Consider the following 27,140-nt stretch of genomic DNA (forward strand, 5'->3'; position numbering starts at 1 on the left):
ATGTCCCTAAATGGATTTCTGTTGTGAACATAACGTGGATGATGTGTTCCAGATACTGGCATTTTAAGACAACAGAAGCAGCCAGAGACCAAAAGGAGCTAGAGTCCTCAAGAGAGCCACCAAAGATTCTTTAGAGGCTAGAACATCTTTCTCTGTTAGTTTCTATAGTGATAAGCATTTCTAAATGCTCATGCCTCATTTCTTGGAAGCTGTGTCAGGTTCCACAGGCCAAGATAATTACAGCACTAGGAAAACAGAAAGGGGAGAGACAGAACTACTCTATGAACATAATACGAAAGAATTAAAATTAACAAAATAAGGAACTAAAAAGTTGTCAGTCTCTTGGAAATTCTTTAAATTAAAAAAATACATATGCCACTATAGTAACATGCATATAAGAGATTATAATTGACTGAATAAATAAGACTGAGCATTAAAAACAATACAAATAAAAACTAGTGGAATGCATGATCATAGTCTTAAATATTTAATTTAGAAATAATGACATTTGGAAACTAATATCGATGTGACCAAGCTAAGAAATTTTATTTTTTTTTAATATTTATTCATTTTTGAGAGTGAGAGAGATAGAGCATGAGCAGGGGAGGGGCAGAGAGAGAGGGAGACACAGAATCAGAAAAAGGCTCCAGGCTCTGAGCTGTTAGCACAGGGCCCAATGTGGGGCTCGGGCTCACGAACTGCAAGATCATGACCTGAGCCTAAGTTGGAGACTCAACCGACTGAGCCACCCAGGAACCCCACCAATCTAAGAAAGTTAAAGATAAAAACTAAACTCAAGTAAGAAGATTGGAGGAAATAATATCAATAAAAGCAGATAAATATAACATTCAATAAAATTAAAGGTTAGCTATTTCCAAAGTGTGTTTGTTTACTTAAGTAGAAAATCATCTCATGAGATCTAACATAAAAGTGGAGATATTCAAGCATACTTTTTAAAAAGAAAACCACTCTAATGCAAATATAAAATGAATACACATATGGGGCACTTGGGTAGCTCAGTCAATTAAGTGTCCAAATTTGGCTCAGGTCAGGATCTCGCGGTTTGTGAGTTCGAGCTCCGCATCAGGCTCTGTGCTGACAGCTCAGAGCCTGGAGCCTGTTTCAGATTCCGTGTCTCCCTCTCTCTCTCTGCCCCTCCCCTGCTTGTGTCCCCTCTCTCTCTCTCAAAAATAAATAAATAAATATATAAAATAAATATATAAAAAAAATAAATAAATAAATATAAAATTTTTTTAGAAAGTAAAATGAATCCATGCAAAAGATTTTATGCAACTCATTAATTAATGAAGAAACTACTAGGCTGTTACAACAGTCCAAAGTGTATCTGAGGAATTAGGTGTGTATAATACAGACAATTTAACATAGAAATTAGGATACAATTTCTAGTTATTGTCTTATAGGGACATAAACTGCAATCTTTGAAGTTAACCTTTCCACTACAGAAATTCTTTGTATGTCTACCAGTTAGAAACCTACAAAATAGACTGCCTCCACAGTGTTGTAAAATAGCACATTCATTACACGATCCATAAAAGTCTAACAACTGAAAGAGCATTAATTTTATATATTTTCAAGTTTCAGATAATTTTCTGACAAAGGTAGAAGTAAACATTAAAGAATTTTATAAAGGATATTACTAGAGACGGAGCCAATATTACCAACATTGAACCAAGTCAGACAGCTCTACACCAAGTAAACACATGAAATCATGTATTATGTATAAAAAAAATTACATTCATTAAATATGTCAAATTCCAACCCCCAAATTCTCAATAAATTATTAACAGCAATGTGCCACTCTGTGAAATATAGAAGGGCAAGTTTGAACGGAAAGTTGAAAAAAGAATTCTGGCATGATCACTCTAACACAGTTGCATTTTCAGGCAGAACAGTTTCAGAAAAGAGTTTGGTTATCTGAAAATTTATTCCCTTAAACTACCCTTGGAAAAATTCACATGGTTCCACATGCACAGTACTAAGACGGATGATCAGGAGAAATTTTTGGATATGTGCACAAGAGAGGATATATAACTACATTCACTGCAACATTGTTTGTGAAAGAAAATAATTAGGAAGAAATTAAATGGCCTTCAACAGACGAATGGATAAATTGTGGGATTGTCACAAATGAACGATTGAAAGCTACATATACAAATGAGGATAAATTTCACAAATAGAAAGTTTACTTTGAAAAAGGAAGTTGCAGGGTAGTATAAACATTCACGGTAGCATTCGATAAATAAATTGCAAACTCTACATAACAATGCATTATAGATTCATGCATATTTAGATTCATGCATATTTATAGATTCATGCATATTTTTCAAATATATGAACATTTACAAGAGAATGATAAACACAGACATCATAAGCCAGCTGCCTTTAGAGAGAAAGAACAAAAAACGAAAGGGAAGACAGTGGACCTCAAATGTATCTATGTCGCTTTAGTTTTTAAAAAGTAAAAGAGGGGCGCCTGGGTGGCGCAGTCGGTTAAGCGTCCGACCTCAGCCAGGTCACCATCTCGCGGTCCGTGAGTTTGAGCCCCGCGTCAGGCTCTGGGCTGATGGCTCAGAGCCTGGAGCCTGTTTCCGATTCTGTGTCTCCCTCTCTCTCTGCCCCTCCCCCGTTCATGCTCTGTCTCTCTCTGTCCCAAAAATAAATAAACGTTGAAAAAAAAATTTAAAAAAAAAAAAAAAGGAAAAGAATTTCTTAAACCTTCTTGAATAAGAACCTTGTTAAGATTTGATAGAGTCAGATTCTGGGTATATGCATACTCAAGATTACTCATATTATTCTCTATTCCCATGTCTGAAACAAAACAAAACAAAACAAAACAAAACTTCATAATTAGGGAATAAAACCAAACAGGAATATAGGATTTCTGGATGAAAGATACTGATAGAGAAAAGAGACACCACCATGTGAAAATCTAAATTATATTTTATGGTGATATATTTAAAAGGGTTGATTCAGATTGAACACAGCTGATCTGGAGTTATGGTATAATATGGAGAAGTGAGAAATGGGTTCTCTGGATTTAAAACTAGGAAGGGAACCTAAGAAACAAATTTAAATTAGGATATATACCTCCGTTTCCTTGTCTGTAAAATAGATAATTAAATGGATCTTGCTTCAAGGAGTTTTTGTGTGGATTATATGTGATTAGAAGCAGAGGGCCATTTGTAAAAATTTTTATGTGGCTAATTACTGGAATCTTATGATAATTAGGGTACCTAAATCACTTGGTTGATTAGCCGTGAATCATCTTTACTGTCAAAGTTTCCTCTTTACCTCTATCTATACCATACCTATATACCTGTATCTACATATCTATATCAGCCTTATCTTCATTTTTATCAGATCAATTTAATGATGGGCCATTTGTTTGACTTAAACTATCTGGTTTACTTAGATATTTTATACAATTTTCATAGTACTTAAAACTTAGGTTTTGCTAACTTCTATTTAAATTGAATCTCTTTACAATTATCTATGTAGCTTCATAATTAAATCAAATTTATTTATATATCCACTTTGTGACACTGAAGCAAACCAAGTATTAACTTCTTTAGCATATGGCTGTTAAATTATATGTACACAATACATTGATTTTACATACGCATGCATTTGTTATGTTCCATAAACAAGATTCAAAATGGATTCTGAAGTATCTCCAGCAGAACTCAGAATAGAATCCATGGAATACACAGCAACATCACTATATATATACACACACATATATGTACATATATATATACACACACATATATATACATATATATACATATATATATATATTTTTTACTAGACAAATGCTCAGATCAAAGAAATCTTTGTAAGAGAAACAATACTAGTTTCAAATGAGGAAGTAAAGATAGGTGCAGGATTATGCATATTTTGAAAGAAAAGACATTTCTTTATCAAGAAGATTAAAAGACTAATGGAATTTTGAGATAATTTTCATTGTGATTTTCAAGTAATTTTAATCCTCTGCCAGTTTTGCTGTACTCACTTCAAATGATTTCTGACTCTCCCACTAGAATTAATCTAATTCCCTAAGTAGCTGTTTTCAACTTTGAATTGTGAATAATTCCTATCATTAGAGGAGGTGTAAAAGATGAAAGGAATATGATCTTTTCAGCTTTTTATACCATTAATAGTATGTCAATTTGCCAAAAACGTAGCAAACACTTACTGAACATTTGTTATGGACCATATTCTGCTATGCACAGACCATGAGAGTAAGAAAACATAATCATTGCCTTATGCAAGTCATATTTCAGAATGGGCAATATATATAAACTTATTAGTACATCTTGTAACAACTTGAATGTTGTTAAGCATCTTCATAAATATATTTTTAATAGGTTGCTGTACTCCTTGTTCTTCTTGGGTGGTCCAACTTTATGGAAAAAATTACAATGTATGCATGAGAATGTTAATAAAGAGCATGGGGTTAAAAAGGTGTGGATACTTAAACGTGTTTAATACTATACATTTCTATTTCCTCTGCAAAACCATTCCTTTTGTCAGGTCACAAAATACTTTGTTTTGTCCCAGCAATTTGCCCAGTACATCAAGCATAAAAGCCACTCGTAGATATTTGGGCCTGGAGAAGTAGCTGAGTAGATATACATGAAAAAAAAATCACTGAAAAGTTCTGGAAACTCAGTTGAGGTTCACTCTACCTCATTTGGAGGGCCAAATGCCATAAAACAGTAGTGAAACAAATTACATCTAGAAGACATGTGGAGGTGAGACCCATTTCAATTTAGCATTATTCGTATTTTCCAAAGTAAAACACAATTCAGTTATGCTACAATTAGTTGCTATAATCCCTTAACCAATTAAAAAATATTACTAAATTTCAAAATTTAAAGAAAAATAAGACAGAGGTATAAAAGCATGTTAACAAGTGATTTTGGTTCTGTTTCTGCATTTCTACACCTTTTATCCCTTCCAGTTACTTTGTGTCTTCGTACCTCCTGCCATTTTCAAATTAGCTTAAAAGGGATTTAGATGATTATTCATTCAATTTAATTGAGTATCATTCGAATACACTGCCTCCTACTTTTCCAATTTCCTCACACTTGAGGAGGGATTGCTAAGGACCCTATACAAATGCGAACTCATTTCCTCAACTTTTCTAACTGCCTTTCAGGGAGATATTAAAGGTGTGAAAAATTTAATCGGAAGGGATAAATATACAGGAAGCATAGAGCAGCTTGAAATGAGATTCTAAGGATATTCTAATCATTGTAATCCAGCCTTTAAAACCTCTCTAATATTCTTCTACTCAGACTTTTTACTGAATGTGGGACCAGTGCCACACAATGTGCTATGTGTTAACATAAAAAAATGCAATTTTTCAAATTTTTTGCATATATGTGTGCTATGTATTTAGTAGGTTTAGAAAAATCACCTCTCATTTATTCACTTAATTTTACACTGTAAACATTTTTATATTGATTACAATTCCTTCTTGTACAGGAAGAACAAATAACAGGTGCCACTCTGAGCCTCTCTCTGACATTTTTCTTACTGTATCTCTCATCATTTTTGTGTGAATTTAATAAAAATAACTAGGTGTTCCCAGTTCAGTTCCATTCTTCTTTTCTTGCTCTTGGGAGGGATCTCTTCATTGAGAAAAGGATTTCTCCTCTGTTTTTCCAAGGTTTCAGGTTGTTTAAGGCCTAAACCTTTTGGAAAATGTGCCCCATTCTGGTGCTATCTTAAACTTGCTGGCTAAGTATAACTAATTTGGGGGTTCAAAAAGCAAGCCTGGTTGCCTTTCAAATTAAGCACCATGCTCAAAGATGGTCTTTTTTTAATAGTAAGAATGCTACATTTTCTGTAAATTAAGATGCTAACTTTTGGGGTGAGGTGTATATTTGTTACCAGATTTTGTAAATATGTATCATTTCCCAGCTGTTTAAAGTTTTGCTCTCGTTGTTGTTGTTTTAAATTTTCTTTTTTTGAACGTTTATTTATTTTGGGGACAGAGAGACAGAGCATGAACGGGGGAGGGGCAGAGAGAGAGGGAGGCACAGAATCGGAAACAGGCTCCAGGCTCTGAGCCATCAGCCCAGAGCCCGATGTGGGGCTCGAACTCACGGACCGCGAGATCGTGACCTGGCTGAAGTCGGACGCTTAACCAACTGCGCCACCCAGGCGCCCTGTTGTTGTTGTTTTAAATAAGGGTTAGTTAGTGTTGAATTCTGTTGTAAATTTTTTGATATTAAGATGGTTCTAAAATTGTTCTCCTTACATCTACTGTAATGGTGAACCTGTATTAATACATCTGCTAATATTAACTCAGTCTTGAATTCCTGAAGGAACACACTTGGTTTTGACAACTAGTTTCTACTGGGGTCTCAGAATCTCTTTCCTAATATTTTGTTACTTTGAATGGAAACATGCATACGGGAGAATGCATACATCAGACCTGTACAGAATGATGATGAATATACAAAAACTGAGCAAACACATGTACTAGGAACCAGATGAAGGAAAAGAACATCTTCCCATACTAGTCCCCATTGTGCTTCCTGCACATCAGTAACCCTGGCCCCACCTCAATCCAAGGATGATCATTATTCTTCCTCTAATAACAGAGGTTGTTGCATATAGTTTTAATCCCTATTATCACTATTTAGTAAGCCATTATGTAAATATTCCATAAATATTAATCCATTCAGTTGATTTATGGACACTGTGATAGTTCCAGTTCGGGCTGGAATTAAAAAGAAGGCTGCAAACCAAACAAAAATGAAACAAACACTAGAGACAGATGCTCTGAACCTTCCATGAAAAGGTTTAAGTGAACAGATAGCATTTCTGTTGAACATGTACATAGAATTGAATTTCTATGTCATATGTGATATCTCTTTAGCTTCATTAATGCTAGAGGGTTTTGTTTTGTTCTTTTTAAGCAGTTGTACCAATTTACAGTCTCATCACTGGTCCTCTCTGAGAGGACCAGTTGGTCATGAAAATCTGCTTTTTTCTTTGCTGTTGTCCATTCCAAAAGGTGTGTAATGGTGTCTAATTATTGTTTTACCTCAATTCCCCTTCAGAATAATAAAACAGCATTTTTTAGACGCTTAGCAAACATTTGTATCCCCTTTTTGAAGTGATTGCTCAAGTCTTTTGCCAGTTTTTCTCCTAGGTTTTCTCCTACACATTCCTACTAATGTGTAGGAATTTTGTTGTATATTCTGGATAGCAAGGACATTCGTTGGATGTATGTATTTTAAGTAACTTCTCTAATCCTGCCAGTTACTTTTTGCCTTCTTGGTGTCTTTTGATAAATAGAAGTACATATTTTCACACAGTACTAATTATTTTTTTCTCTTCTTTGTAGTGAGTGCATATTGTATCTTCTTAGTGTCTTTTGTGTCCTGTTAAACAAATTTTCCCATTCCATGGAATATATTCTACTATGTTTTCCATTAAAATACAGTTTTACCTTTTATAAGTAAATCTGCAATCCATCTGGAATTAATTTTTGGGTATGATGTGAGGTAGGTGACTATGTTGGAAAAAAAAAAAAAACTCAATCTTTCACCATGTAGGGATGCAGTCCTTCCCTATTATGTCTTTCCCCTGTGTATTACCCACACAGAACATTTCACTTTCTGACACTTCTGGTCACATTGTGTGTTTTTGGGGGTGGGGGCTCCCCACACAAAGCAATTCTCTGTGACACCAGCTGGTTTTCCTAAAATTTTACTCAGTTGTAACATGTTTCTCTCTGGCTGCTTTCAATATTTCCCCTTAAATTTAGCTTTCACAAATCTGATTATGATGCTTTCTGGTGTGTATTTCTTCAGACTGATCCTGTTAGGAGTTTAAACTTTCTTGAATCTGTAAGCTTATGTCTTCTGCCAAATTTGAGAAGGTTTTAGCTGTTATTTCTTTGAGTGCTTCTTCATATCCACACCCTTTCATCTTCTAGGACACCAAGGAACAAAAGATACACCCTTTATTAGTGTCCCACAAGTCTGTGTTTCCTGAGTCTATGTTCATTTTTTTTCCCAATATATTTTATCTCTATTGTTCAAACTGGATCATTTCTTCTATTTTTTTTCTCTTGATTCATCATCAAATACACTTGACTATTCTCTCCCTGTCCTCTACACTCTGATATTCAGCCTATCCAGTGTTTTCTTATTTAAACTAATGTAGTTTTCAGTTCTGAAATTTTCATTTGGCTCTTCATTACATCTTCTAGTTGTTCATCAAGAATTCCTGGGCTTTTTTTTTGTTGTTTTTTCATTATTGTAAGAATTTTTGTAGTCATTTCTGGAGTATGTCTTGTAATCCATGTTAGAAAATTCTAATGTGTATGTCATCCCAGTCTTGATATCTGTTGTCATTTCTTATCTGAGTTGAGATTTCTTTGGTTCTTGGCATGATGAATAATGTCCTATTGTATGCTGGAGATTTCAGGTATTATGTTACAAGACCCTGGTTGTTCATTTCTGTTAGCCATCAGTAAGTCTTCAGGTTCAGAAAACATGTCCTGGCCCAGTCTTGTGTGTTATGTTGCAAATGCCAATTTAATTTTCCAAGCCTTCGCTGTGCTATTCTGGTCTTTCCTGAATGTTTGCCACCTAGAGGCCAGTGTGAAGCCTAGCAGTTCACACTATGGTTCACTTCTCAGACCTCTTGCACACTTAATTATGGTTGGTTCAAGCATCTTTCAGTTATGGCTCTGCTCAGGACTTAATGTGAGAACTTAAAAATGTTTTTCTCCAGCTTGTTCTTCTCTGTCATTTCTCCCCCGGCACTAGTTGGAGGGCAAGGCTTGATGTCTCATTGCTCAAGGGGGATGGAACTCAGGTCTCCATCCATAGTCCCTGCAGCCAGATTCCATGATGTGTTTATAAGAAAATGAGAAATTCCATTTTTTAAAATAGGATGTTTTAAACATTTTGTGATAATATACAAAATGAATATTACAGCTTTGTACCCAATTGAGGTTATTTATCTCATGCAAACATTAATGATCCTAAAATATTATTCAATTATATCTTACAGAAAAGTAAAAAAGGAGCCAACAAAAAGTTACAACTTTTGAAAAGGTAGCTTTGTTAAACAGAGAAGTTTTATAATCAAATGTCCAGAAATGTTCCTATTTTAATTGTATTGGCAAAATATGTATAATTAAGAAAACTGTGAACATCTACATAGTTTAAATGTTTAAAAAATCTTCCAAGTAGGGGTGCCTGGGTAGATCAGTCAGTTAAGCATCCAAATCTTGATTTTTGGCTCAGGTCACTTCGTGAAACTGAGCCCCGCATTGGGCTCCACACTGACAGTGAGCAGCCTGTTTGGGATTCTCTAGTTCTCTGCCCCTCCCCCACTCATGCTCATGCTCTCTCTTTCCAAATAAACAAACATTAAAAAAAAAGAATAAATATGAATCTCCCATATTCAATAACTAAGTTATAAAAAAGAAGGATCATATGCTACGATCAAGTGGGATTCATCCCTGGGATGCAAAGATAGTTCAATATACACTAATTAATTATTGTGATATATCCATTAACAGAATGAAGGACAAAAATCATGCAACCATCTCAATAAACTACAACACAATTTTGTAATAAAAATTCCTCAACACACATAGAAGGAATGCACCTCCACATAATAAAGGCCTTATGACGAGCCTGTAGCTAGCATCAGACTAAACAGTGAAAATCTAACAAAGTACCACACAGCAAAGGAAACAATGGATAAAATGAGAAGACAATCTGTGGAATGGAAGAGAATATTTACAAACCATATATCTGATAAGGGGTTAGTATCCAAAACATACGAGGAACTTCTGCATCTCAACAGCAAAAAATAAACAAACTGATTTTTCAGATTTATTAAATACCCTGATTTATCTATTAAAAATGGGTAAAAGATTCGAGGAGACATTTCTCCAAAGTCTACGCTGGCTCTTTAATTGTCCAAGGACTTGCTTGGACCAATAGTCTAACAGCAACCATGCTGCAAGAAGAGACCTGAAAAGTTCATATACTTTGGGGCTTGTCCTTCTCCTGCTCGGGGAACTTTGCAATTGTCCTCCTATGAACAAGTCCAGACAAGCTTGTTGGGGACTGTGAAGCCCATTACCTCTAGCAATTCAGAGGACAGCCAGCAGCAACTAACAGCACTAAACAACTGACATGTAAGCCAAGCCATACTAAACCAGTCAGCCCCCAGTTGACCCACACGCTTACTGGAGTGGCTTTGGTGAGTCCACCTGAAACCGTCAGAGATGCCGACCATCTGAGGCTGCCCATAGTGCTGAACCACAGTAAAGTCAACTAATACAGAATTATTGTTTTAAGTCAGCAAGTTTGGGGAGGTTTGTTATACAGCAACAAACTATGCTATATAACAGTGATATGTCATAGAGTACATATATAGCATATATAACTTTTGCAGTATTAACATAATGCCTATAAACTGGTAACCAATCAATCCATTTTACCTATTGCTACTGCTTTTACTTTTATATCTCTCCATGTAACCATTTTTGTGGTGGTTTTTTAAACTAGAAACTTTATGAAAATGAAAAAGACTTGCTAAGAATAATATGGTCCCCATTCTTTAATGGCAAATGTTTAGTTATTATAGGTAGTGCAGTATGTATACTGTGAGAGTCATGCTATAGATGTTTTTATCCACGTGTATATGGGAGTCTGTGAATATTTATACACCTAACTATACAAATGAACATTTTTAGCAATCCCTATATATGCTTCAGTGAGTACTCATAATATATACCTAATAGAACGTTTTCAATGCTTCTCAGATTCTCTTCTATGTATTCAGCAGTGTTCTATTAAAAAAGAGATGCTCTTTTTCAAATTATTTTATTGTAACATCCAGTAATTGCCTCCTCCGAACCCCCAGCAATATGAGGATGCTTAAAACAGAAGGTCACTATTTTAAATCTTCATTTCTTACTGGAATCTAAAATGCTCATTTTAAGCAGTATAATCTGAACTGAAAGATAGCACCTTGCCTTAATTTGACAGGGAGAGGCTGTCTTTCTCTAATTAGCACTAATTTAATTAGAGGTTAAAAGAAAAAAAAATTAATTGAATTATATCTTTGCCAGTAATAAATGTGTCACAGTAGACAGGGGCACATCTAAGATCTCCACTCTAAGGCAAGGTCAATAACATTTTCACAAAAGAAGTTAAAATTGAGTTGAATTAAAAAATGTCAAAGGAACTTCCCACTCCACAAATAGTGGAGCCAGTATAAAAAAGGCTGAATAAAATAGAAAATGATCCCATTTGACCTATTCTCCATTTTTATTTCTTAATATAACTGATATAAACACATTTCTTTTTCTATATATGTACATGTTGAGTACTTGATAGATCACTATAGGCCTTCCAAGTCTTATTGGTAAAGCTGTACTGAAAAGAAATCTGACCATATATAATTAAGATATGGTCCATTTTGGGGTAAAAATGACTGTAAATATTCTTACAAATACCCCTGCTTCTTTTTGGAAGAGGTTGGATGGAAAGTTTCATGGATCTTGAGTTAGGAAGTTCAGCTGTGCTACCTGGAGGTTATTGTCTGAAGCAGCTGGGAGCCAAGAAACCCGTGTAGGACCCTAGAAGCTTCTGGGGTGCCACAAAGCAGGCCATTTAATTTGTCCTATTTAGAGTTTAATTAGAGAGTTACCACTCCACTTGTTTTGAAAGGGTAGGAAAAGAAAGAACCAAAACAAAACAAAACTCAATATTTCCAGAGCTAAATGTAGAAGTTTATGTTACAGCAGTCAAACCTTATTACTGAAAGTTGCCTCTGCAAACTTCTAAAATGTATTAAATACAGTAAGCTTGGGTTGGTTATACTTTGACAGCTAGAACCAAGAAACATTATTTCTTAGCTCCTTGAACCATTTCAGTATAGCTGAGCTCATGCTGTCCATGGTGAATTATTAGAAGTCATACCATGTGCTCAGTTTCAAAGAAAAATGTTCATTTCACCCAACCTCAGTACCATTGCTTTGTTTGGTTTTTATAGCATCTAAAAGATTCTGTCATTTGGAAATTTATACTGCTGCAAAAATGGCAGAAAAATACTGAGAAAAGAGTATATGAGGTAGTTTAAAGCAACTCTGAATGATGCAAAGCTCAATCAGAGGACGACACATGAGGCCTCCCTCATTTACTACGTTAGTCTCAACTATTTAAAACTTGCATCCGTAAATCCTGGGACAGTGGCACATCTTACATACACAAAAAGAGAATAACATAATTAGTTCCTTCCCATAACATTTATAGGAGCCGTTAATATAATGGAAATATAAATATTGAAATATAAATTATATGCAATATTGCAGTATATATACATATGTATTATGTACATAGTTGGGAAGAAAGGTGACTGAATTTACAATAAAAGGTGAGCCCATATTTCAGTATAGATACATGTTAATTATTTGTACAGCTTCATTGTTATGCTATGATATTAGGGATACTTTTCTAGTAGGCACAGTTCATTCTTTCCTTCAACTAAAATGATGCACAGAGTAGCTATTTCATGCTAAGTACCGCGCAAAACACAGAAGACACTGCAGTGAATGCAACATGAGCCTGATCCTTGCCCTGCTTCTTGTTCAATATAAAACTGAAAGGAAGCTATATTTCATATGCCAAATTTGATCAGTTGTCAGTGATGTCTCAAGTGACAGCAGTATCCCATTCCTGGTCTAGTAACTTTTAATAAAAAAGGAAAGAAAAAGGGAGAAGGAGGAAGAGAAAAGGGGAAAGAGGAAGAAATAAGAGAATACTATATCTCAATTGTAGGTAGGTAAATCACTGATAACGTGATGACCCTTAGCTTCTCTATGTTGGTAAGGTGAAGAAAAATCATACTTCTGATTATAGAAAATTGGTAAAATATATGAAATATTTAAACTCAAAATGCCTATACTACATTCAGGTAGTATTGTGATATTTTGTGAGTGAACATTATTATATATATATATATATATATATATATATATATATATATATATATATATGTTGGCTAGCTAGGATGCATTAATTCATATGTTTGAGAATTTATTATTTCCTTTTATAATGAGTGAGTGGCTGTACTTCCCTTAGTTCAGAATTTCAGGAAGTCAGTTTTCATAGTTTACAGCCCCTGGAGGGGAAAATGTTTCATGAAAACATAATGAAGCAGAGAAAAAAAAAAAAAAAAAAAAGATCTATTTCTTCCTTATTTGTCCAATTATAAAGGAAAACCTAACATTTTATGCAATGCCATGGTCTGAATATATGAGACCATTTAGATGCTTGAAACATTGATTCAATACATTCATTTATTCTTTCATTCATTAAATAAATATTAATTGCAAACCTACTGTGTTAGTAACTAAGTAAATTAAAAACGAATTTAAGAAGGTCTCTTGGGGACACCTGGGTGGTTCAGTTGGTCAAGTGTCCAACTCTTGATCTCAGCTCAGGTCATGATTTAAGGTTTGTGAGTTCAAGCCCCCTCTGTGCCGATGGCGATGGTGTGGAGCCTGCTTTGGATTCTGTCTCTCCTTCTTTCTGCCCCTCCCCTGCTTGTGCTCACTCTCTCAAAATAAACAAACTTAAAAAAAACAACAAACAAACAAACAAAAAAAACCAGTATCTTGCTATCCAGGATTCCTGGTTTGCAACCAACCCAGATTTTTATGTCAATCAACCAAGGTCAAACTGTGGCAATAGGGCATAGTGTTCTGATCACAGGTTTGCAAACAGACAAAAGGGATGGAACTATCCTAGCTTGGCAATGGTTTAGGCATAATCTCTGGTAGGTTATTTCATCTTTGTAAGACTAAGCCTCTTCCAAATGGAAGATAAATGCAAATGTCAAACAGAATAATAATAATACATATCTTAAAGGGTTGTTGTCAGAATTAAATTAGGTAATAGATGTAAAGTGCTTTGCATAGTATTTGACATACACTAAGTACATGATAAATGGTAGTTATTATTTTTATATTATGTCAAGCACATATTTAATCTTTTGTTCTTCTTTATAAAAAGGACCACTCTTCTCAAATGAATAATAAATGAAGACAAGGAAAAATTCAGGATAATGTGAAATATTAGAAATACTTTATATAGCTTCATTTCTATAATTTAGTCAGCTGTGAAAATTTGGGAAAATAACACTTTATTTTGCTTCCTCTTCTAATAAAGAGCATAATAAAATCGAATCCCTAAGGTTGTCAAAAAAGTAAATGACATAATGTAGGGTACCAGAAAGTCCCTTAAGAAAAAATGATTTCTGTTCGAGAAAAATGCTTAAATATTTTGCAGTAGGTGAGATGTTAAGGATAGGAATCAGCCTTGTCCCCCTTCCCCAAATCGTCTTTGTGAGAAAATGAGAACTTCTATTAATTATAGAGAAACATCACATTAGTTCTGAGAAGAAAGAAGAGGAAAGGAGTAAAACTGGGAGACAAAGAACTGATGGAAAAAAGAAAGAAAAGGAGATGTAAATTTTTACATCTTTACGTTTTTAGATAATGTTGCTGCCTGGTTTTTGTTGTTGCTGTTAAAGATTTTCAGTGTCCCCATTTCCTCCTATTTTAGTGCCGAGGACTGCACACTTTTGTGGCCGTTTAATTAAGTTTAGAGTTCTCAGGTTACCACGCTTCCCTGTGGTGATATCATAGGATACAGAAAATAGTGGGAAATAGCAATCTACAAATTTGGAAATATATAGCTTGATTTATGTATTCAATCTAACCTAGTTTATCTAATGACAAAATAGTGCCTTGCAAAGGGACATTCAATCTTGTTTTGCCTTTATGCTGTCAAATAAGAAGTTAACCTTTCTCATGCAACAATCCCCAAATTAAAATATTCAAAAATAGTTCCAAGCACTTACAAAAATGCTTATGCCGCTATTAAATGACCATTATCAGGTTGCTGAAATAAAACATATGCCTAGGACTTGGGATATAAAGTTATTTGCATTTTCCAGTCATCTCAAGGTGGACTGGTAGAGCTGACCCGCCCTTCTGCCCCAACAAATCCTGTAACTTAAAATTGCCTCCACAAAAAGACCATCTCTGGAAACAACCTTCCTCTTGAAACATAACTTTTGGCATTCCACACTTGCAAACTAAAATTTAAGTGACTAATAAAAGAAACTATTATTTGATATATAAACACACACAGGGCAAGGGATAAGATCACAATGCTTTAGTTACACATCCTCGGGAGGATTAATTTCTACAACAAAATGTTACATTGTATTGAATAGCTTCATTGTTAGTGATACTATTTGGTGTTGTTTATTTTTTAAATGTTTATTTCTGAGAGAGAGAGAGAGAGAGAGAGAGAGAGAGAGAGAAAGCAGGGAGGGGCAGAGAAAGAGAGACCCAGAATCTGAAGCAGGCTCCAAGCTCTGAGCTGTCAGCACAAAGCCTGGGGCAGGGTTCGAACCCACAGACCGTGAGATTATGACCTGAGTGGAAGTTGGACACTAAACCGACTGAGCCACCAAGCGGCCCCCATTTGGTGTTGTTTAAAATGAAGTTTAGCTCACTGGATTTAAAACATTAGAAATTACATTTACATTATTAATAATCAAGGTTTTCCATATAGTAGAAAATGAAGCATGCTATAAAACCAAAGAAATGAAGAAGGCACACTGTCACGTTAGAACAAAATTGGAAACACCAGCATTCACACACGATTTTAAAATAATATGAATCTTTCTAGATCTGTACAATAACATTACCCAGCAAAGAGGTCATTCTACCAGCATAAACCTGATACAATGCCTTCGTTGACCAGGTTATCATTTTCCACCAAAAGGAACCATGACTTTATCCGTGAGGTAGTTGGTTGATTTCTTAGTTGGGGTAGGAAAGACACATGATGCTGGCATAGCTCATTTTAACAGACAGCAAGGAATTTTAGGTGGATGTGTGAAGAAACACAAGAACCCAGGCTGAGAGGGCTAATAGTAGTGAGATTGCAACAATTATCAAAATAAGAATGATTGTAGTCCCCTGAGACCTATTTAATCTATAAACTGCCCTAAGATCCTAATGATGTCACCACTATAAAAGTTACCTACAATATTTACTATCCATTTCTCCAATTAAAGTAAATCTTTAGATACAACTTCTGGTTTACAGGTGTTGAAACCACTGTTGTGTGGTAATGAAGTTATAGGGCAAGACAACTGTAGCTCTGACCTATAGATCCCTGTACCGATTTATAGGCAGTCTATTAAGCACAAAAACAAATCCTACACTGTACATTTGATGGCATCCCAAGTTTCTCCCCTTCTAAAAAGCTCCAAGAGCACCTTTAATGAAAGTTTCACTGGAGGCTTATTCTGGTGGTTATACTTCACTATTTATTTTCCACTTGGAGTCCAATGGAACAGAATCCTGTAAATATTAACTCCTCAGAACCCACCACGAGTGCTATGCAGATAAACGAATGCAATCGGACCTAACATATTTTTATACCTTGCTCATGAACAAATGGCAAGTGCTCTACAATAAGCTCAGTCAATCCAACATATTAATTTTTTGTTTTGTTTCATCAGTGGAAAATAAGTTTTAATATCCACAACCATTCTTAAAGCCTCTGGTGATAACAAGTAATCATATATCCATTCAATCAAAACAATACCTTCTCAAAAAAGAACCTAATATAAATGGCCATATTGCCTCAGCCTCGTTTGTAATAACAACAAAGAAAATTGTAATGAGCCTGTGCACAAGTTTGTCTAGATTTAGATGAAACATGACTTAACATCTAGTCTTACTTCCAGGTGTTCTTTGCCATTCTGCAGGACAGCCCAGGCTGCTGGTCACAGGTGTGTGAGCTTCTTTTTCAGAAGTCTCCTCTCCCGTTCATGGCAACGATGTTGGAGTCCCCAGAGCACCTGGAACTTCCCCAGCCTCCAGCACTGTCATCAGTGACCCAGCTTGGGAAAGCCACCAGGTAACAGCCAGAAATTCTGCGTGCCAGCAGGTGCCAGCTGCCTAAGCTGCACAAAGCCCAGCCTCCCCTTCCCATCCGGCCCCGCCCTCACCTTCCCCTTCGCCTAGGCTAAGCCAAGCCCAGCAAGCAGAAGCAGGTGGGTTCTTTTATAGCAAACAGCAAAACGCCAAAAAGAAGTTGAGAGAACCCTCCCCCTCCTCAACACTTTAGTATCCTAGCCACTGGAGAGACTTCCTGACACTCAGTAACCATGTGCCTTGCAATGAGGGGAAAAGAAACTCCAATCAGCCAGATTGGGGAAAAAAACAAACTAAAACTAAAACTAAAACAGGTCCACTCTTCTGGGAAAATATTACAATAAAATCTCTTGGTGAGTTGTTACAAACAGGTCATAAATTGCATTATTTCCTGGCAAACATGACATTCCAATGATCTATGGCATTGTAACATATCACCACCAAACATAGTAGCTTAAAACAACAATCATTTTATTCTCTCTCATGATTTGTCTGGTTTTGGAAGATAGGAAGAGTCTGGGTGGATCTGATTTGTTTTTCTCTCATCATTGCAGTCAGATGTTAGCTACAACTAGGACAGCTGAGAGCCAAAGACTTCAGGGGGTGGTTGGATATCTCTCTTGTCTTTCTGTAGTGTTGGGGCCTGTGCGGGAGTTCTCTTTAGTTGGGTTAGTTTGAGCTTCCTCACAAACTTGACCACCTCAGAGCAGAAAAACCGTCCACAGTTTCAATACAATTCCTGAACATTATTTTCATTCTGAGTAGTATACAGTAATAATTTGGCATGCATTCTTTACTATTCTGTATATTAAAAACCTTAGGAAATCTTTTAAAAATCTTGCATTAGAGTTGTATATATTTGTCTGCTACATTAAGACCCTCAGCTCACTACTTTTTCTATTTGTAGTGCCTTGAAAAATTGATCTAACCTCATTAGGCCTGAATTTCCTCACTTGTAAGTTACAAAATAAAAATAGTGTCTCATGCACTCATTATGAACATGGTGCATGCCCGTTTTAACAAAAACAGCAAATAACAGATGTCTGATTTTATTGGTGAGGAATCCGAGGTTCATGGTAATGGCTCATTATATACAAATTTAATAAATTAGGCTCAGAAAGATTAAATAATTTAGAACCAGTAATGAATGGTTCTTTTCTTATTTGTTTGCTTGCTTGTTCACTTTAAAAATAAGGCTCTTAGACTTTGGAAAAACTATTTGTAATTTGGTGCCAGAATAAATGGGGCTGAGAGAACTGGGGAGATGTTAGAGGGTGCAAACTTGTAACTAGAGATGAATACATTCTGGAGCTCTAATGCACAGTATAGTGACTACCATCAACCACACTGTATCACATACGTCAAAATTGCTAAGAGACTAGATCTTAAATGTTGTCACCACCATTTAAAAAGATATGATAATCATGTGATGTGATAGAGGTGTTAGTAATCCCACTGCAATATATTAATGTATCAAATCTACATGTTGTGAACCTTAAACTAACACAATGTTATATGTCAGTTATAGCTCAATAGAAAAATAAGTAATAGGGCTGTGAATAGGAAATAAACCATAAATGGAAGGCTTTAGGAATGCATCAGTCTTCAGCACTTTTGAAAAGATGGGCAATCTGTATAATACATAGACGTACTAGAAGAGGCATGCATAATAATATAATTATTAGGCATGTGTAATAGCCATGTATAATAATATATGCCTATTTGGCCAGGGCAAATAATGAAAAAATCTGACCATATCTTTGAGTTTCATCATCTCTTTTTTGGGAACACCAACGAAGTCAAAACCTCATAAAGATGAGTCCCAGTACCAACAACGATAAATATCTAACAATCATTGAACATTTTCCATGTTTCTCTCTTTCAGGCTTTATTCCAATGGTATTGCATGTTACTCCTTTCGGTTTTACCATAACTGAGCCTGGTAAGCCATACACATAACAAATCACTCTCAAACACAACAAGAACATCCTCAAACATGAACAATGACTAAGACCCTTCCGTAGTCTTCCATTCTACTCTTTGAGGAACAAATTAATGAGTCCCTCCATATACATTTGAAGATGACGTAACATTCCTTGCACCTGACTCTCCCTGAACTCTTCACAATGTGCTTGTTCTGTGTGCACTGTAGAAATCTTACTGATTTAGCGCACATGCCTTCTTTATCTGAAAGCTCCCACAGTTTCTGTGTAGGCTCAAGTTAAATCTTCGGACTTTCTACATGGATGACCATGGTTAGAAAAATGAGCCTAACACATGTGTCCAGAGAAGTCTGTAAATTCAAGACGCATAATGATGCCAGTATTTCTGTGTGCTTGATTGCATTATTACTCTAGGGCACAGTTAATAGGTTCCCAAATTAATTAGGTCCACAAAATATCTAGGATGTGGATGTGAAACCACATGCCTCTGCCCTTAGTGTCCAGCTACCCTGTCATTGCACAAGGACATTAAAATGTTTCTTCTAATGGTGACGATGAGTAGTACTGTACGGATAAGCCTGCATACTAATAAATTACTTCAGCAGTTCAGAGTGGTCAAAAATAATAACATTAGGACAGAGTAAAAGGTTCAGAGTGAGAGTACAAAGACGTCCCCAAGAGTAACATGGAATAAAAAAGTCATTTGTTATGAAAATTAGGTTTAAATGTGAATTTAGTTCCTTAGAACAGCCATAAGGGAAAATGTTCCTATATGATCTAATTTAGCCATCCCTCCCAATTTACTTAAAATTCCTCTAGGGAATTAGCAATTTAAATACAAAATGTCAATGATTAGACAAAATACATGTCATGATTTTTTTTTCTTTTTTTCACTCTTAGAGACCAAAGCAATTTTTTTTCCCCCTATGGAGAATATTTGCTTTTAGAAACAGTGAAACCCTGGGTTTTTGAAGTTACAAGTTTTCTATAAATTATTTGTCTTGAATATAAAAAGTTTAAAGAGCTGAGAATTTTTAAACTGATTTGGAGTTATTTGAGGAATACATGATAATACCAGTATTATATAGACAATGCTAACATAAGTTTTTATAGTTTCCACAGAAGTCTAAGTAAGAGGAAGAATATATCTTGCATGATAGCTAAAGTACCCGAAAGCTAATGCCATTTGAGTGTTGTTAAAAATATTGGAATGGATGACTGAAAGAGTTTCCAGTATTTTCCTTTGTTGGTGGATGCAAAGAAAAAAAATAATAACAAGATCCTGTTAATACCCATTTTAAATATTCCCCCTACTCTCCTTTATTAAGAGATCATAGTTGTATCACTAGTGTACGTTTGACTAATTGACTCTTATTTCATTAACTACTACTTTTTCTTTGGCAGAGTGAGATGTTCGTAAATCAAAGTATGTGCTCTGGGGGGCACCTGAATGGTTCAGTCAGTAAAGCATGCAACTCTTGATCCCAGGGTTGTGGGTTCGGATAACATGTTGGGCATTAAGCCTACATAAAAAGCATAAATAAATTTTTTAAAAAAAGAGAGAATGTCTTCTTAAATTTTCAAAGCACAGGTTCACAATAATCAACTTTTAATTGAGTACACAAAAGAAAGTTGCTTTACTTATCTTTGGGTATCAGATTAAGCCTACAGATAGAGCTCTATTAGCATGGCCTCTGTGTAATAATGTAACCTTTATCCAAAGAGAAGTCTGACCTTTAACCTGGATCCTGCGGAGGAATCTCTAAGCCCTGAAAATGTTTTTGTTTATCTGGGAGCCTTGAGCCAGACAACAACAGTGTGATTTGGAGGGGGATGCATTGGGTCATATGGTATCAGCTCAACCTCCACAGGGACTGGAGACTGTGGTTGGCCACATGGCCAGCTAATCAGGTTTATGTGCTCAAGCCTGAGTAAAGACTGTGGACACCAAGGCTCAGGTGAATGTCCCTGCTTGGCAATCCTTCATGCACACTGTTACACATCAATGCCAGAAATTTAATGATGTGTATGACTCGAGTCAAAGGACAGCTGGAAAGCCCTACTTTCCTGGACTCTGCCCATACACCCCTCTCTTGACTGATTTTTATCTGTTTCCTTTTTTTTTTTTTTTAAAGAAACTGTAACTGTGAGTATAATAGCTTTAAGAGAGTTTTGGGGCGCCTGGGTGGCGCAGTCGGTTAAGCGTCCGACTTCAGCCAGGTCACGATCTCGCGGTCCGTGAGTTCGAGCCCCGCGTCGGGCTCTGGGCTGATGGCTCAGAGCCTGGAGCCTGTTTCCGATTCTGTGTCTCCCTCTCTCTCTGCCCCTCGCCCGTTCATGCTCTGTCTCTCTCTGTCCCAAAAATAAATAAACGTTGAAAAAAAAAATTAAAAAAAAAAAAAAAAAGAGAGTTTTATGAGTCCTTCTAGCAAATTATTAAACTTGAGGTTTTGGGAACCCTCTAAACTTTTAACTAGTGTCAGAAATGAGAGTAATCGTAGGGACTATTCTTTCTCTAACTGCAGACTCCTATCCACAACGGCTAACGAATATCATCAAATATCTCTTATTATGCTAATACAATCTTACAGTGAAATACTTTTCACAAGGTAGCCATAAAAATTCTCTTTGAAGGGGCTTGTGCAGCTAAGGAATAGAAGAAATAGCTTTCCTATTTTTTTCATCTTGATTCCATTAACTGAAACCATACGGAGAGTATTTAAAAAAATACTATGGTCAATATAGTTTAAACAAACATATTAAGTTCCTAATATAGATATATAATGAAATTATAATGAAAACAAAGACATAGATCATATAATGTTCCCATCAAAGACTTACAAAAATCTTACATGCCATAACATGTACAAATTATGTATAATTCCAAATAGAAAGAACAAGGTAGAAGGATTGCCTTTTCTCCACATCCTCATCAACACTTGTTACTTCTTTTTTTTTTTTAATTTTTTTTTTTCAACGTTTATTTATTTTTGGGACAGAGAGAGACAGAGCATGAACGGGGGAGGGGCAGAGAGAGAGGGAGACACAGAATCGGAAACAGGCTCCAGGCTCCGAGCCATCAGCCCAGAGCCTGACGCGGGGCTCGAACTCACGGACTGCGAGATGGTGACCTGGCTGAAGTCGGACGCTTAACCGACTGCGCCACCCAGGCGCGCCTACACTTGTTACTTCTTATCTCTTAGATGATAGCTGATAGCCATTGTAACAGGTGTGAGGTGATATTTCATTGTGATTCTGATTTTCATTTCCTTGATGAGTAGTGATGTTGAGAATCTTTTCGTATATCTATTGGCCATGTGTGTGTTTTCTTTGGCAAAATATCTATTCAGTTCTTCTGCCCATTTTTTAATCGGACTGAGTTGTATGAGTTCTTTATATATTCTGGACATCAATCCCTTATCAGATAAATGATTTGCAAATATTTTCTCCTGTAGGTTGCCTTTTCATTTTGTTGATGATTTATTGTGCTGTACAGAGGCTTTTATTCCAACAAATCCTAGAAAAGTACAAGACTAGATGGATTCATTGGTAAACTCTAAAAAAAATTATCTTAACTATCCTTCTTGGGGCACCTGGGTGGCTCAGTCGGTTAAGTGGCTGACTTCGGCTAAGGTCACGATCTCCTGGTTCACAAGTTCAAGCCCCACGTCGGTCTCTGTGCTGACAGCTCAGAGCCTGGAGCCTGCTTCAGATTCTGTGTTTCCTTCTCTCTCTCTCTGACCCTCCCGTGCTCACGCTCTGTCTCTCAATCTTTGTCAAAAATAAACATAAAAACATTAATTTTTTTTTTAAAAAGCAATCCTTCTCAAACACCTCCAATAAACTGAAGAGGACAGAACACTTTCAAACTCATTTTATGAGGCTGACATTACCCTGACACTAAAGCCAGACAAGGATACTACAAGAAAAGAGAGTTACAGACCAATATCCCTGATGAACATAGATACAAAAGTCCTCAACAAAATATTAGCAAATTGAATTCAATAATGCATTAGAAGTATCACATACTATGATAAAGTGGGATTTCTTTTAGGGATGCAAGGGTGTTTGGACATCTGCAAATCCATGTGATAAGACCACATTAAAAAATAAAAAATTAAAAAAAATAAATAAAAGATAAAAATCACATGCTCATCTTAAAAGATGGAGAAAAAGCATTCAACAAAACTCAACATCCATTTATTACAAAAACTGTTAACAAAATAGGTATAGAGGGATCGTATCAACATAATAAAGGCCATATGTGACAAGCCCACAGTTAACATCATACTTAATGGAGAAAAGCTAAAAGCTTCTCCTTTAAGATCAGGAACAAGATAAAGATGCCCATTTTTGCCATTTTTATTCCACACAACATTGAATGTCCTAGCCAGAGCATTTAGACAAGAAAAATAAATTTAAGAGAATCCAAGTCAGAAATAAAGACAGAAAACTGTCTCTAATTTGCAGTTTCATGATCTCCTATATAGAAACCCTTAAGTGCTCCACCAAAAAACTAATAAACAAATTCAGCAAATTTTCAGGTTACAAAATCAATATACAAAAATCAGTTGTTTCTATACAATAACAATGAATCATAAGAAATAATTTTTTTTAAAAAATCCATTTATATTTGCATCAAAAAGAATAAAGTACCTGGGAATAAATGTAACCAATGAGGTAAAATATCTGTATACTGAAAACTTTGATGAAAGAAATTGAAGATGACACAAATAAATGGAAAGATATTCCATGCTCATGGATTGGAAGAATTAATGTTAAATGTCCATCCTACCCAAAGTGATCTACAGATTCAATGCAATCCTCACCAAAATTCCAATATCATTTTTCACAGAATAGATAAAACAATCCTAAATTTCATATGCAATCACAGACTATGAATAGCCCAAGCAATCTTGAGAAAGACGAGCAAAAGCCTGAGATATCACATTCCTGATTTCATGCTATATTACAAAGCTATAGTCATCAAACCAGTGTGGTATTGGCATAAAAACAATACACATTGATCAATGGAACTGAATATGAACCCAGAAATAACTCCATCCATGTACAATTAATTTATGACAACAGATCCCAGAGCATACAATGGGGAAAGGACAGTCTTTTCAATAAATCATTGTAACTTGTTAAGGGCTCAGCATCAGGGAATGTGATGCAGCAAGGAGACTACATGTGACATTGGGATCTCACTCTGGTTTAGCTCAGTGACAAGCTACCTGGGACTAGGAATTCTGCTTCCCCAGCAGAATGGGTTTTGTTTAAACTCAGTTTCCCACGAGACTGGTGGGTTTATCCCCCTATCAGGAAGTACGGTGTCTGATTCTAACTTCCCATTGACCTCACATTCTACAGGTGTTTGGCAGCCGGTTTACCTACAAATTCTTGGCAAATGGTTTGGTGACAACCAGTCAGTGTATAGGTTGTAGTTATCTCATGAAATTGGAGAGTAACATGGGGTAGATATACAATCTTTCTTCTGAAAGACAACCCACAGTTTGTGCAGAAGAATGCACTGGGCCTGGCAAAAATCTTGCAGGGACAATGGTAGGATTACCCATCTATCTCATGACCTCTATTTTTACCAATCATTTATACTCATCCCTTCATTCTTCTCCTTCTTCTGATATCCTAAACGAACAACAATCCCATCGCTAAATGCCCTCTTAAAACTGCTGATCCAAATGGAAGATTAGTAGAAACTGAACATCTAGAGCTGAGCTGAAGATTACAATGAAGGATTTTCATAAAGCTCAGGAAGACAAAAATTTGCTGAAAAACTCAGATACTGGTTAGGATCTGTTAAATACTTATTCCTGGACTGCCAGATAATTTAGTGAGGCATAGAAGAATCTCCTCATTCTGACCCAGCTTCCTTTCCAGCCCACTTTCCTATCACTAACCTACTCCTCAGGCTTTCCAGACCTCTCAAACTTTGCTGAATAAAGCCTTTGATTACTTTAACTACTTTTTGTATGTAATTCCCTCTTTCTGATCTTGGGAAATAACCTATTTATTTTTTAAGCTTTAGCTCAAAACTGACTTTGTAAAACATGTTTTCCACCATACCTCCTCAGCCCCTCCAACATCTAAGCTGTAAACACACTTGTTCCTTGTCTTTTTTAATAGGAATTGGCTTATTTAATTTTAATTTATTTCTTTTATGTTTACCTTCTAAAATGATACATAATCTCCATAAAGGAAGTACCTTATTCAGCTGTGCATCTTTCAAGCCTATGCCTGAAATATTTCAATAAATTCATGTTCAAGGAGTAAACTAATGACCACTCTCCCAAACACTTGAAATTCCTAGAGGAGTTTGCTGCAGAAGAAACTCTGTACAGCATAGAAAATAAATAAATGTTGCTGACTCATGTGGAAAGTTAAAAGTGGCGAAGTTGTATTCATGTCTTATTTATAGTCCAGTTGTTTCCTGCCTCCCAGACAATGTTTATCCAGGTAATGGCAATTCCAATTAATATTACTATACAAAAGTGTATAATCATATGAATAAACTCACTAACAAAGATCTAAAGAGCCTTTGGATTGTCCAGATGTCTGATCCCATCTGTTGACATAGCAAATGGAAAGCTTTGTCTGTTTTAAGCTTTACCAAAAATATGCAAAGCTTTGTAAAACACAAAATTTGTAAGAAATTGCTCATTTCCTTCATCCTTCTTGAGAGTATGTGTATATATATGCATGTGTTTATTTGTATATGTATATATAATATGCATGTGTACAATACATGCATATAAATACAAACACAAATGTGTATTTGTGTGTTTATTTCTTTGTTTCAGAAAATTTTTATAAAATATTCTGCGATTTTTTACACTACATAAAACTGTAGTTGCTTTAAAGTAGGAACCAAGGGTGACCTTTCTTTCATTAGGAACTGATGTAGGAATGCCTGCTGTATTTGGAACTATTAAGTATTTTTTTTTAAATTTTTTTTTTCAATGTTTATTTATTTTTGGGACAGAGGGAGACAGAGCATGAACGGGGGAGGGGCAGAGAGAGAGGGCAGAGAGAGAGGAAGACACAGAATCGGAAACAGGCTCCAGGTTCTGAGCCATCAGCCCAGAGCCTGACGCGGGGCTCGAACTCACGGACCGCGAGATCGTGACCTGGCTGAAGTCGGACGCTTAACCCACTGCGCCACCCAGGCGCCCCGGAACTACTAAGTATTTTAATCATTATACACTCAACATACATTGACTAGAATATAATTCAGTAAGATCCTACATGTTTTCCTAGTAATGATTTTATTTTCTTGGCTATTATATATTTTCAAGTAAGTTGAGCCAGTTAACACTTTTATTTAAAAAATGAACATTACTGATGTGGATTTAAATAGCACATTATTAATTATGTCTTTAATTTTGAAAATAGATTTTCCAAACTCACAATTTTTTACAGGTTTTGAGAAACACTTTTAGATGCTTTTGGCCAGCACAAAGAGAGACTGTTGTTGCCTAATTTCACTTTGACCCCTCCCCCTCAAAAAAAATCATCAGTGTCCCTGAAACTTGAAAAAGTTCTGTTTTTAATTCTTTCTTCCCAAAACAATCTCTGATGGCTACAAATTCCAGGTTTAAATTAAGGAGTTGTTCATTCATTTATTTATTGAGGTATTGAGTATTATTATCACTTCATGCATTCAAATCAACAACACTCTATATATTCAAAGTATTTCCAAATGATGAGAAACCACCCACAACCATAAAAAGGGTAGAAACTTTCCCTTCTTCCTCATTCCTCTTCTGTATTTAAACAATTCTGAGCAATAGGTTGTTTAGTTCCTGGTCCTGGCTGTTCTTTTTTTTTTTTTTTTTAAGTTTATTTATTTATTTAGAGAGAGGGAGAGAGAGAGAGAGAGAGTGCACAAGCAAAGAAGGGGCAGAGAAAGAGGGAGAGAAAGGGAGAGAGAATCCCAATACGGGATCCCAATCCCAATGGGGGGCCCCATCCCACAAACTGTGAGATCAAGACCTGAGTCAAAATCAAGAGCCAGATGCTTAACTGACCAAGCCACCCAGGTGTCCCTAGTTCTGGTTGTTCTAAGAAATTCTGTGATTGCAGAAATTACCTGTTTTTGCTTGCCTTTAGTGTCCATAACAATAATTTGATGCTTCTAT

This window comes from Puma concolor, chromosome B4 (genome assembly GCF_028749965.1).
Source record: "Puma concolor isolate L17-30 chromosome B4, mPumCon1.1.hap2, whole genome shotgun sequence".
NCBI classification, from domain to species: Eukaryota; Metazoa; Chordata; class Mammalia; order Carnivora; family Felidae; genus Puma; species Puma concolor.